Source organism: Pinus tabuliformis, chromosome 2_2 (genome assembly GCF_031772625.1).
Source record: "Pinus tabuliformis cultivar Carrire ecotype Pingquan chromosome 2_2, CPIR1, whole genome shotgun sequence".
In the NCBI taxonomy this organism is placed as follows: domain Eukaryota; kingdom Viridiplantae; phylum Streptophyta; class Pinopsida; order Pinales; family Pinaceae; genus Pinus; species Pinus tabuliformis.
The window spans coordinates 1304526687-1304539564 of NC_142300.1; the positions used below are offsets into that span (position 1 = coordinate 1304526687).

Sequence of the window (12878 nt, forward strand, 5' to 3'; positions counted from 1 at the left end):
TTGACATAAGCCAAAGATTTTGATGAATCATAATCAAATGACATGGATTTATTGCATGTGATGGACATCATTTGGTTTTGAATTCAATTATTTTGTAGAGAATAGCCTAAAAGTTAGAATTACCCCTCTAGTTGATTCAATATTGGGTAACACTATCAACCTTTTTATCAAACATCTTTTCCCAGTATTTCTCTCTTTTAAAATTGCATTTTCTAGCAATACCTCCTGGTTCACTCACTCCATTTAAGATCCTTGATGCAAGGATATTGTTTTGAGTGTATATTTTGTATGTTTTTGAATATATATTTTTGGTAAATTTTGTCCAAACTTTAATAGATTTTTTTTTTTCCATAGGAAGTTTGTATAATAAAATTCAAAGAAATACAAATAACTCAATAAATTTAATTACATTCAACTTAATGATGACAAAAAATATTCATTTACTAAAAATTTACATGCACACAAAATTTGTAATTAAAAATCTCTAAATCTTAGGATTTATTTAATTCTAAATATAGAATTTTGAAATAATAATCAAATTTCAGAATAATGATTAAAACTTCAAATGCTCATTTTTTCATCTGTTATTGCAAGTAGCCAATTTGAAGATTCCAATTTTGAAATTGAAATATTTTTCTTATAAACTTAATGAATGTGAGATTAGAATGAATATAGATTAATTAATTATTATTTTTAAATAAATTAGCAAGTTAAGAGTGATTCTATCATTATTATAGATATTTATTTGACAATTAATTAAATTTAGCTATTTTTTATTTTTGAAATTATATAAATTAAAATTATTCAATTTATAACTAAAATTAATGAATAAATAACTAAAAATATATTTTAAAATGAAACAGCTAACAATTTCATTGGGTTAGATTATCTCTCTATTCATCCATTATTATAGTTTTTCATTAATTCAATTGGGTAAATGAGTTAAGTTTTTTATTTATTTGAGGAAGACACCCTATATTCTCAATTGATTTTGCTACTTTTATACTGAATAGTATAATTTCACTCTAAAGCTAATCAATTAATGAGCTGAAATTGCAGTTTTCAAGTACCTGTAGGAGCATTTTAATTGTTTTTTTAATTAATGGTTATATTACTTTTTGAAAGTGGATAACATTAAGATATTGAAATTAAAAAATGTTGGATAATATGCATATGTGGTTAACAATTTTATTTGGATCTCTTTGGAGCTTTTGAGACAATTACTTTTAATATTTTATATTAAATTTATATATTTCATAAATAAATAAAAAATAAAATGAATTTCGCTGCACATTGTAGAATGCATTCCCGATTTCTTGAACAGAAGGGTGTGAGGGACTATTAACACTTGCAATATTTTTTATTGTTGTAAATTTCTAATTTCTGATGTTCTTACCAGTAATTTGATATTATTTAAATATTTTATATAATTATTTAATTTTATTTTTATTTTAAATTTTTTAAATTTTTTATTTAATTTTATTTTTATTTTTAAAGATTTAATTTTTTTTATTTTAACTTCACAGCAACAAAAATTTCAAACAAACTTATACCTCATACATACTAAATTGTAAAATAAACCATTAAACTCAACTCAACCCACTATTGTACGCCAACTACAGCACTGACACTTTTCTACCAAGTCCATAATGTTTTTACATTTAGTGCACAGAAACTACAGCCCGTCAATCAGGTTCCACGTTTCTTCCTTTCGCGGTTAACTCAATAATGGCGGTCCCGCATCAGCTCTCCCGTCGGTTCGTTTTGGCTTCCATTGCCTGGCTTCAACTTAACTTCCTCCAATATTCATTTAAAGATATAAAATTTAATACACTTGTGAGGGTTCAATGCAATTCAATTCTTAAAAGTTAAATAAATCTTAACATTTAAAAATAATAATAATAAATAAATACATAATATTAAATTAAAAAAATACATATAATAATAATAAATAAATACATAATATTAAATTAAGAAAAAACACATAAGATCTTTGTGTGAACTAATAAATCTATAAACAGTCTATGACAATAATTCCATATGCAGTAAAGGTATATAACTTCTAACTCATTTGGCAATTTTTTAAAATATAATTTATTTTATTTTATTTTCAAGTGAAGTTTGCATTATAGAATGTTATTAGGTAGAACATATTAAATTCGAATGTTTTTTTTAAAGTCTTTATATTTCACAATTAAATTTCACTATTTTGAATAAAAATGGAATTAAATTTCATAAATATTAATTAATAATTAATTTATACTTGAATTAATATATATTTATATAAAAATTAATTTTTTTTTTTTTTATTTAAAAAATTATAAATACAAATTCAAATTAATAAATAACAAATATTATATATAATTCATTAATTTGTTTAGCATTTTTTTAAATATAACTTTTATTTGTATTTTTTTTAGTTTTTTCAAATGAAGTTAGGTAAATTCAGGTTTCAAAACAATTATTTAATTATAAAATGTTTTTTTAAGTAGGAACATTTTATTAGTGGTAGAAGGAAATATTTATAAGGTTATTGTTAAAAGGTATGTCAGTTTCACTTTGACTGAGTTTGATGACCATTGCCATCAGTGCAAAATAAATAGTTCAAAAAAGACATAAGCTAACCCACCATAATCGTAAGGGAAAAATATGCCAGAAGACTAACAAAACGAATAGAACACAAAAACACATACTCAACCATTAGAGTTGATAGAAGCTAGGTTGTTTAGACCCATCCTAGGTGGAGGAGGGGGGAGAAACGAGTAGCTGTTGTGTTGCTCCAAATGAGCCAACCAAGCCTCCAACTGCTCTAGCTTGTCGAGAATGTGCATATGTCTCCGTCAGACCACCACCACTCACTCCTAAAGTTGACACTGGAAATATTGGATTTAAGCCAAGGCTGCCATCACTGCCTCATGCTCCTCTTGATGAATTTTCTCACAGGCTTCCAACTTCATTTTCATAGATTGGTGTGATTGACCTTTGGTGGCGCAAGAGGGATTGTTCCTCTTCCTCGGCAGTGGCTAGCATTCACGACAAGGTCCCTGCAAGCTCCTAGTTGCCTTTAAGCTCTGCCCCATCTCTTCCCACTTCTGGTATCAACATTGAGGTTTGGGCTCTACGACCGACCCCCTTCCACCTCCACATAAGACAGAGCTACATCGTGGTGCCATGCGCACGCTAAAACACAAAACCTCTCGAGCTCCTTGGTCGCTTTCACCACTGCAACACCAACAACACCGCAACACCAACAACATTGCAACACCACCGCACCGAAACACGTCCAACAATAGCAACACCCCAACACCACTGCAACATCACCACAACACCACTACACCACCGCAACACGTCCAGCACTAGCAACACCACAACACCAACACCACCACCACACCACCAACACCGCAACACCAATACCACTACAGCACCAGCAACACCGCAACACATCCACGTCAGAAATAAAAGCTCCCCCCCAAGCCCGATGACCTTCGTCTCCAAACCCTCTTCTTGCTTTGTACTGGTTGCCTTGCCCCAGTTCGACCCTAGTAAGGAACACCTTATTGAGTTGAGGTGCTCGAGTGTGCTATCCCACCAAAGATAGTGCACTGCTACACCCTTGAACTGACGAGCCACCCAACACCATAGGCCCAGAACAATGAGAGGCAATTGGGGTAAGAATTTCCCCAAATCCCCTTTGAATGTACCCAACAATAGACCACAAATCAATCAAGATACCAAAGGAGGGTCGCTAGTGAATTAGGTTACAGAAGCTCTCCTAATTAAGAAGGTGCCATAGAGAAAGCCGAAACATATACAGGAACAGAGGACTGTCGACTCCCTCATGCAGCTAGAAACCACCTTCGACATCATCTAAGGAGCAACAAGTTGCCTTATCCCCCCTCCAAAACGTATCATCATGCCATCTCTCTGAGTCTTGCGCTCTGAATTCTCATTGCCAAAGTATCATAACAATTCTCATTTAATTCTGTAGACTATCGATTTCCGATGGACCTCCGTTTAAGTGCACACGAGCAGGCTAGCTCGGTTCACATGGACCGACTGTGGTGTACCCTGCCACACATACCTCTTATATGTCATGGTTATGGACACATACTTCTTATATGTCATGTGCATGGACTCAACGTCCACTATCTTCAATTACGATCCCATGAAGGTATTTAATTGTAAAATGTTATTATTAAAATTATATTAAATTAAATTATGTTTAATGATTTTTTTTTTTTTTAATTTTTTTAATTTTTTAATCTTTTACAATTGACTTTCACTTTTTCTTAATTAAAACTAAATTAAGACTTCATAAAAATTAAATCTCTAATTTATACTTTAGAGATAGAATTAATATATACACTTATATAGAAAATTATAAATTAATTTAAATTAATCAATAATAAATATTATAATTAAGAAAATCATGTTGATTAAAATTTAAATACTTTATTTCAAACCCTTCATTATGGAATTAATATAATTTGAATTTGAATTGGGATAAACTCGCCCGAAAGTTTGAATATTTTAATAGAGAAGAGTTGCCTAATAACTCGGGAGAAGAATCATTTTAATAATAATTATTTCACAAAGTATATCACACTCAGTGACAATTTAAATTAATATTTTGATAAAGAAGAGTGGCCGAATATCTCTAAAGTAGAATCATTTTAATAATAATGTTTTGACAAAGTATATTATTTTAATAATAATTATTTGAAGAAGTATATCGCACTTCTTCGAAGAATTATTTTAATAATAATGATTTGAGGAAGGCAGTTTGAAAAACAATCAATTTAACCTATTTAGCTAGGGGTTTGTTGAGAAATTGGGAGTATTTATTTTAAAGCTTTTTAGAAAAAAACCAAATACATCAAGCAGATGAAAAAGCAATCTGTCCCATAAAATATATATCACTCCGAACAAAAATAATTTTAATAATAATAATTTGACAAAATATACCATTTTAATAATAATTATTTGACAAAGTATATCACTGAGCGACAACTTAAATTAATATTTTGAATTTAATATTTAGATAAAGAAGAGTTGCCTAATAATGCCTAAGAAGAATCATTTTAAAATAATTATTTTACAAAGTATATCATTTTAATAATAATTATTTGACTAAGTATATGGCACTGTGACAACTTGCAATAATTTAAGGTTATTTTATTTTAGATATGCGCTGCATTCACACAAATTATGTAAAGGCAAAAATGGATATCAGACGCCCACTGTTACGTGACCATTAACAAATTTCGTTCTATATTAACAAATTTAGTCTGCTGAACATAAATCTCAATTGCGAATATTGAGAAAGAGATATCAACAGGTAGCCTTTGCTGTTTGAGAGATAAGTCAGACGAGGAGGAGACTCTTGAGGTTACATCGATGTTATTGCTACTTTGTCTTCCATGGCATCCATCTCATATGCAAACACCAGCACCGACAACTATGTATTTGATATCTTCATTAACCACAGGGGTCCTGACTTCCTTATCAAACATCTCTATGACCGCCTTATCAAACATGGATTGCGAGTATTTCTCAACAAAGATGAATTGCAAGGAGGAGAGTATATAACTTCGCAAATCCGAAGTGCCATTCGAACAGCTTTGGTGCATATCGCTATTTTCTCTCCCAGATATGCAGAGTCAAATTGGTGTCTTGATGAGCTCTTGCTCATGTTCGAATCAGGATTAACTATTATTCCGGTCTTCTATGATGTTGTCAAGCCTGCAGATCTTCGATGGGGAACGCAGGGCAAAAAAAGGAGTCTATGGTCGAGCCCTGCAAACACTCGAAAGCAAGAGAACGTTCAATTATGAACCACAATACGACCCTAGCACCATCCAAAAATGGAGGAAGGCTCTCACTAATGCTGCAGAAATAAAATGTTTCGATATGGAGACGTATAATGGGTCAGTACTCCAACTCTCCCTCCTACTCTCTACCTTTTAACTTGTTGGATTGATATACACTTCATATTATAGGCATTTTTGACTCGTAATTTGATTTCAGCGATGGGCAATAGCTCCTTCAACAGGTGGTGGAAGGAGTATTGAAAAAAGTTAAAAGGCCATTACATGTGTCTAGATATCCAACTGGGTTGGATGAAAAAGTTGCAGAATTTGAAGGGGCGATGTTACTCGACCAGTAAAGCAGCCGTAATGCCCTATTTAATCTTATCTTGCAAATTTTACGAAGTGTTTAAATTTCCTTAAAATATGGACTTATAATTATCAATAAATATTGGTACATACCTACATTGGTGAAATTGTAAATTTGGTACTGATATAAATTTTGTTATTTACCTCCCCAAATTATTTTGAGAAGACATGGTCCTCTCCAATTCATTACCAAAATATATATATATATATATATATATATATTCATACCTCATTCCCAAAATGTCCTCTCAGATTTACTTGGGAGAAGACATGGTCCTCTCCAATTAATTACCCAATTTTATATTCATATCACATTCCCAAAATTTCCTCTCACATTTACTTGGAGAAGACATGGTCCTTTCCAATTAATTACCAATTTATATATTCATCTCTCATCCCGAAAATATTTGCTTGGGAGAAGACATGGTCCTCTCCAATTAATTACCCAATTTTATATTCATATCACATTCCCAAATGTCCTCTCATGTTTACTTGGGAGAAGAGAAGTCAAAAGTAAGGATGAGGGAGAAGTTATGACATTAATGAGAAGTGGTTGAGGTGGAGAAGAGAAAGGGGCATAAAAGGCAAAGGATGAGGGGAGGAAGGGGATGCTTGGTCTTACTTTTGGTTTTGGTTTGGCTGTGGTTTTGGAAAAATTGTTTGAGAGAGAGGAGGGGAGTATTATTCATCTTGGACACACTACACCTGGTTGGACTTGGGCTCGGAGGGCTAGGGAACCTGTGGAGGTTTCTTGGGCTAGGAATTACTTCCTAGTTGGATGGGAGGTAAATCCAGTCGGTAGTCAAGAGGAGCGTTCCAGTAGGAGCAGCAGCTTAAGGGCATCTCCATCGGGCTATCGGTACAGGTATTTATCTATGCATAGATTACTCATGTAAGTGATTGAAATGAAATGTTCACTATTTAAATTGTAGGAATTAGATTTTAAATGATAAATTATCATTGTTTAAATGTCTTGTCAGAAAATAAATTATTGCCCTTTTATTGCATTTCGAAATTGAGAATTTTAGTTTTGTAGAGGACCCTAGGATGGAGCCTCACACATGGTATCAGAGCAAGTTTCAAATCTGAGGCCTAATAGTGGCCCTCCTTCATCTAAGCAGCTGTGAGTAGGGGTATCTATTTTTCCAAGTTCTTAGGACCTGCACCTTACCCCAACCACAATAACAGGTCTGTTTACACAGGTGCACTGGCTCACAAGGGGAAACATGCTATTGGGGTGATTTGAACTGTGGTGGAGCAAATAACAACACCCTGCTTTACCAATCAACTCAACCCCTATCGACATCTTAGCTTTATTAAACTGTAGCTACCATACTATATTGGTCCTAATCCTCCTTTACTCACAATGTGTCAACGCCTTTTCCTCATGTGTCTTTTCGATTGTTTTATTCAAGCCCAAGGCCGCCTTTTTCATTTTTTTTCCTTTGGATTTGTCTCCTCCTCCTATTCCATTGCCATAGTTTTCCTTTTGGTTGTTACTACTTTCTGGCTTCAAAAGCCTGCAAGCCTGCAAATCCAGAGATTCTCCCTTAGAAAACCACAAAGGTTTTTGGTTTTCAAGGGATAATTGACATCAAGGAAGAAAAAATGGTGTTTGCAGGCAGAAGCCTAGATTTTAGTTCTCTGTCATTTTATTTATTCTTTTTTTTTTTTCTCCCAACCACCGTTGCCTCATTTCTGAGCCAATCTTGTTGGTTTGGATCATTAAATTCTAATTTTGGAGGTGGAAAATGCATAGAATGGACATGTATAGAAGCATAGCGGAAGCATGCTACCATTTTTTTCCAAACCCATAAAAGCGAAGGCAGTCTCTATGTAAGAAATGGCCACAGCTGGCCACTCTACTTGCTGCAACATGGTTGGAGAAACTAAGCTCCAGAAATTTTCTGAAGGATAAACCCCATGCAACATCTGACATCACTACTCTTCGAGTTGGCTGTGGAGCTTTACATTTGCTTGCACATTTTAGACATAGATGCCACATCCATATTTTTCCCTCCCTTTCACTTGGTAAAATGGTCTCAATGAGACATTTGATAGATATTGTGAGGCTACCTGGCTTACGAGTATAGCAATGCACATGATCTTCTGTTGGTGCATCACAGGAACGACACCAATAACTCTGGTCAAATAAATCATCCCTTAAGAACCTTCCCAAAGGCTTGTCAGAACTCCCATAGTATTTTATGCGGAAGAGATAAGAACGTTCACATATTGTTCCCTTCCACACACAACGAGTGGACAATGAAACCAGAATACTCTGCTGATTGGAAGGGGAAGGTGGAAAGTCTTCTTTGGAGAGCCACTAATTTCTCAGTGCTATAAATCAGTGTTTAGAGACTCAAGCCTGCTTAGTGGCCTAGCCTGGGCAGATGCATTATGCAGTTCCCTGAGTCGAATCATGGCAGAAATTTTTCACCATGTCCCATGATGGATTGTAAAGCTTCTCTCTTTCATTTTCTACATGTGATTCCTTTTAGTTCCATTCCATTCATCCAAACACAATTTTGTACAGTAGCCTAGATATGGGATCATGTATAGTCTTGGTGTCCAAATGCTTAGTTTGTTTATGGGTATCTTTGCATTTTATGCTGCCAACAATAGTCATAGTAGTAGAAGGTGGCGACCAGGGAGTGAACTGGGGGACCTTGTCCTCACATAGACTGTCTCCGCCGATTGTTGTGAATATGCTGAAGGCCAACAATATCAGTAAAGTGAAGATATTTTATGCAGACCCCAAAGTAGTGCAGACTCTCACTGGTAGCAGGATACATGTCATGGTGGGTGTTCCAAACGAGATGTTGCACACCCTAAGCATGTCCAAAGTAGCTGCAAAGAGTTGGGTCCATGACAATGTAACCAGATAGGTCTTCAAGGGTGGTGTTGATATCAGGTGTGTACTTACCTTCCTTTCCCCCTCATCTCCTTCAACCCAATAAATTTCTGATCAACCATTTTCCAATAAAGAATCAGTCTTGAGGGGTCAATCCCTTGTGGAGGATTTGTTGGTGTTCTTCTATTTTGAATAGTAGAAATTAACGGTCCTTGAAGATTTAAGCTTTTGGGGTTTTACAATTGATTTTGAGATGGCTCAAACACAACTCTGTCATTATTGGGTACCCACATTCACCCTTTATGACTTTCTCATAGTGTTGCTATGACCCAGAACTGTCTCTATATTGCTACCCCCCAAAAGGAGTGGATTGGTGATAACAATACATTACTTCACCTCCACATGAAAGGTAGGCCATAGCCATGCAGAGGTTGGTTGTTTAACCATTCTTCTTTTATACTTCAGTATGCAGCATGCATTGCTACAAGTCCTATGGATTCCCAGGGGTTCCCACTTGCTCCATTGTTAGACCTAAATTTTAGTAAGTGTTGATCATATCAGTGAGCGTACACATCATTGTTCATATATTACTTATCTTAATATGGTGGTCAGGAAGTAACCCCTACCCTTTGTTATTGGATTCTGTTAGAGGTTTGATTAGCCATCTGATTGGATTATATTATGTTGAATTAAAATGTCAGCATTAGTGCCTTGCATGACCCACCTAGGCATCATAGCTGCAATCCTGGTATATTGCTGACTGTTATGGTGAACTAGCAATCAATAGTAGTGGTGTTTCATATGTTTCATTATCAGAGCATCACAACTTGCATTTCCAGGACTCTTAGTATAAGGTAAATGTTAGTTGCTATGATTCAGATTATTTATTGTTGGTGCTAGGTTGAAATTTGGGGGAGATGGGTCATTCGGGTAAATTAGAGTAACTGTTGGTACCGCTGCTACAATCATTGTGTACGTGTCCTGATGTTTGATTTGAAGTAACGTGCCCTAACAATTTACATTCTTCTATTGATCTGTATGTTAGTGATTTGATTTTCCTAATACATTGAGGCAATTTTGTTGGGATTTAACCATTGTTGGTGAGACCTGGCCATATTGTCTCCCCACTTGTTTTCTTGCAAAGAGTTATTATTTGTCAATGATTCAAAGCAAGAGAATGTATTATTCTGTAAGTTAATTTATTTGTTCATTACTTGAATGCATTATTCTGTTACTGCATTGTTTTCTTCCTTGAACATCAATATCAGAACATGTTTGACTCAACTCTTGGACAGACTAAATGGCGAGTGGCTTTGTATTAATATTCTAGCGTCTGAACATGATGACTCCCAAGAGCACTTATTTATGGAGTCGTTTGGCACCTTGATGTCAAATCATCGCATCCTGGGGTTGAAGAAGGTCCCAAGGGCTAGTTGTTCAACGATGAAAGTGGAATGTGAGTTGGGTTTAGAACGTCGTGAGACAGTTCGGCTTCTATCTAAAATTGATAATGCCCTTTCACAATCATCTAAAATTGTCAGCAGATGAAACAAAGTATCATGATTCATCAGTCAATTCAATTTCTGCTATTGCAGAATTATTAATAGATGAAGAGATCCTCAACTCGACAAGAAAATATAGGCATATGGAAAAACATATCTAGTCTTGATTTGAGGACAACTGAAACATTATTTCCATACCAGATGTATGCCAGCTAAAAGAGTTATTGGAAGCCAAATAGCATGAATCATTGTTAGGTCCCTATACTACTAGTGTAACCCCTTATTGTTATTAGTACAACCCACTTATTATATTGATGTACCCATATAGTGCCCATATTGTTACTATTGTGCCACATAGAAGCCCACTATTGTTATTATTGTGCCCTTACATTATTATTGTTATGTCAGCTCTGATTATGTTATGACCCCTTAGACTCCTATACATAGAAAGGAGGTCTTTTCATTTGCATCATCGAAGAATTGTTCATTTATGTAATGTAAAGGAGGTTGCCCCCTCGAAGAGGCTGAATTCTAAGGCGTTGATCTATATTTTCTATCTTTTCTTGAGCTGGTTTCATAACATTTGGTATCAAAGCTTTGGATTCTAGGGTTTCGCTACTCCAAACCGATCATCGTGGCATTTTCGCTATAACTTTTTTTCTGTGACGTTTCAGAAGTCGCAAAAACAAACCCATTCGAGAAGAAATCTCGCTGAACCTTGGGTCCGAATTTCAGAGATTTTCACACGATATTTGTGGAGATATGATCTGAGGAAGTTGGTCTTTTTGCAGACTCCTGAATTACATTCAAAATAAGTGAATTGGGGAAAATAGTCATAACTTTCTCTCTGAGCATTGGATTGAAATTTCGTAAGAAGGTACAGAAAGAGGACGGACTGTAGTTTCTTGTATATATTTTTCAGAGCCAAAGGTCTAAAGATTGACACGTGGCACTTCATACAAGTTCGCTCTTCTGGAAAGGTCTATAATCAGGTCATATTGGGAGATTGTGCATAACTCTTTTTTGGAGAATCCAATTTGGATCAGATTGGTGGCATTAGAAAGAGGACACATAGGGCTACTATAGGTAGCAAATTCAGAACTTAAATATCCACACGTACAGAGTTACAGTCATTTCAAGATCGAGGTACTAAAATCAAGAAAAAGCAAGATGAGGAAGTTTGATGGCAAGGATCTGGTAAATTGGATACTTCAGATGGAGCAATATTTTGATCTACATGGTGTACCACTGTTACAAAAGGTATGTATTGCATCTTCATATTTAGAACTGGATCAATTTTTATGGTATAAAGGGCTTTGTTCTCATAAACAACTTGTTACGTGGTCAATTCTCATGGAGGAAATGATAGCATATTATGAGGATACAAAGAGCAACGCCTTCTTTAGAGCAACACCACAACAATTGGAAAGAGTAAAAGGGCTTTGTGACATATTTGAAAGTAAAATTATGGCAACAAGGAAGTCTACCCCTCACAACTTTAAAGATGGACGTGTTGTTTCTCCTAGCCTTCCACAACCTACAAGGGTTACACCACAACAATTGGAAGAAAAAAGCGAAAAATGGCTTTGTTACAATTGTGACAGAAAATGCACTAAAGGTCATAAGTGTGATGAGAAGAAATTATTTTACATAGAGTATGAAGAGGAGGAAGAAAAGGATCAAGAAACATCAAAAGAAGAGGATATATGCCAGGACCCGACCCCAAAGAAAGAAGAAATGAATCAAAACATATCTTGTAAACTATTGGCAAGAATGACCACTCCTCAAACTCTCAATATAGAAGGACATATCAAGAAGAAAAAGGTGCAAGAAGTGAAATATCACATCAAGAAAGAAGAAATGAATCCAACCATATCTTGTAATTCACTGGTCGGAATTACCACTCCTCAAACTATTAAGATAGAAGGACATATCAAAAAGAAAAATGTTCAAGAAGTGAAAGATCACATTGAGTGTCAAGAAATGAATCCGACCATATCTTGTAAAGGATTGGAAGAAATTACCACTCCTCAAACTCCAAAGATAGAAGGACATATCAAGAAGAAAAAGGTTCAAGCAGTGAAAGATCACATCGAGCATCAACAACAAGTTCTCCAACTTTTAAATGATAATGCCACTTCGGTGCAAAATCAAATGAAACAACAGGTAGATCAACATCATAGTGAAAAATGTTTTGATGTAGGCGACTGGGTATTTTTACTGCTACATCTAAAGCAAGCTATTTATGAGAAGGAAATGTTGGCAATACTACATGCACTTAAAAAATGGCGACCTTACCGAATGGGAAGACTCTTCAAGGATGAGGATGTGGAAGCATTGTTTTGT

The 12878-nt window shown here is 34.9% G+C and overlaps 1 pseudogene; it reads left to right on the forward strand.

Moving 5' to 3' along the window:
- Positions 1–5222: 5222 nt before the first annotated feature.
- LOC149198281 (disease resistance-like protein CSA1) overlaps positions 5223–12878 on the forward strand; it is a 35428-nt pseudogene continuing 27772 nt past the window's right edge.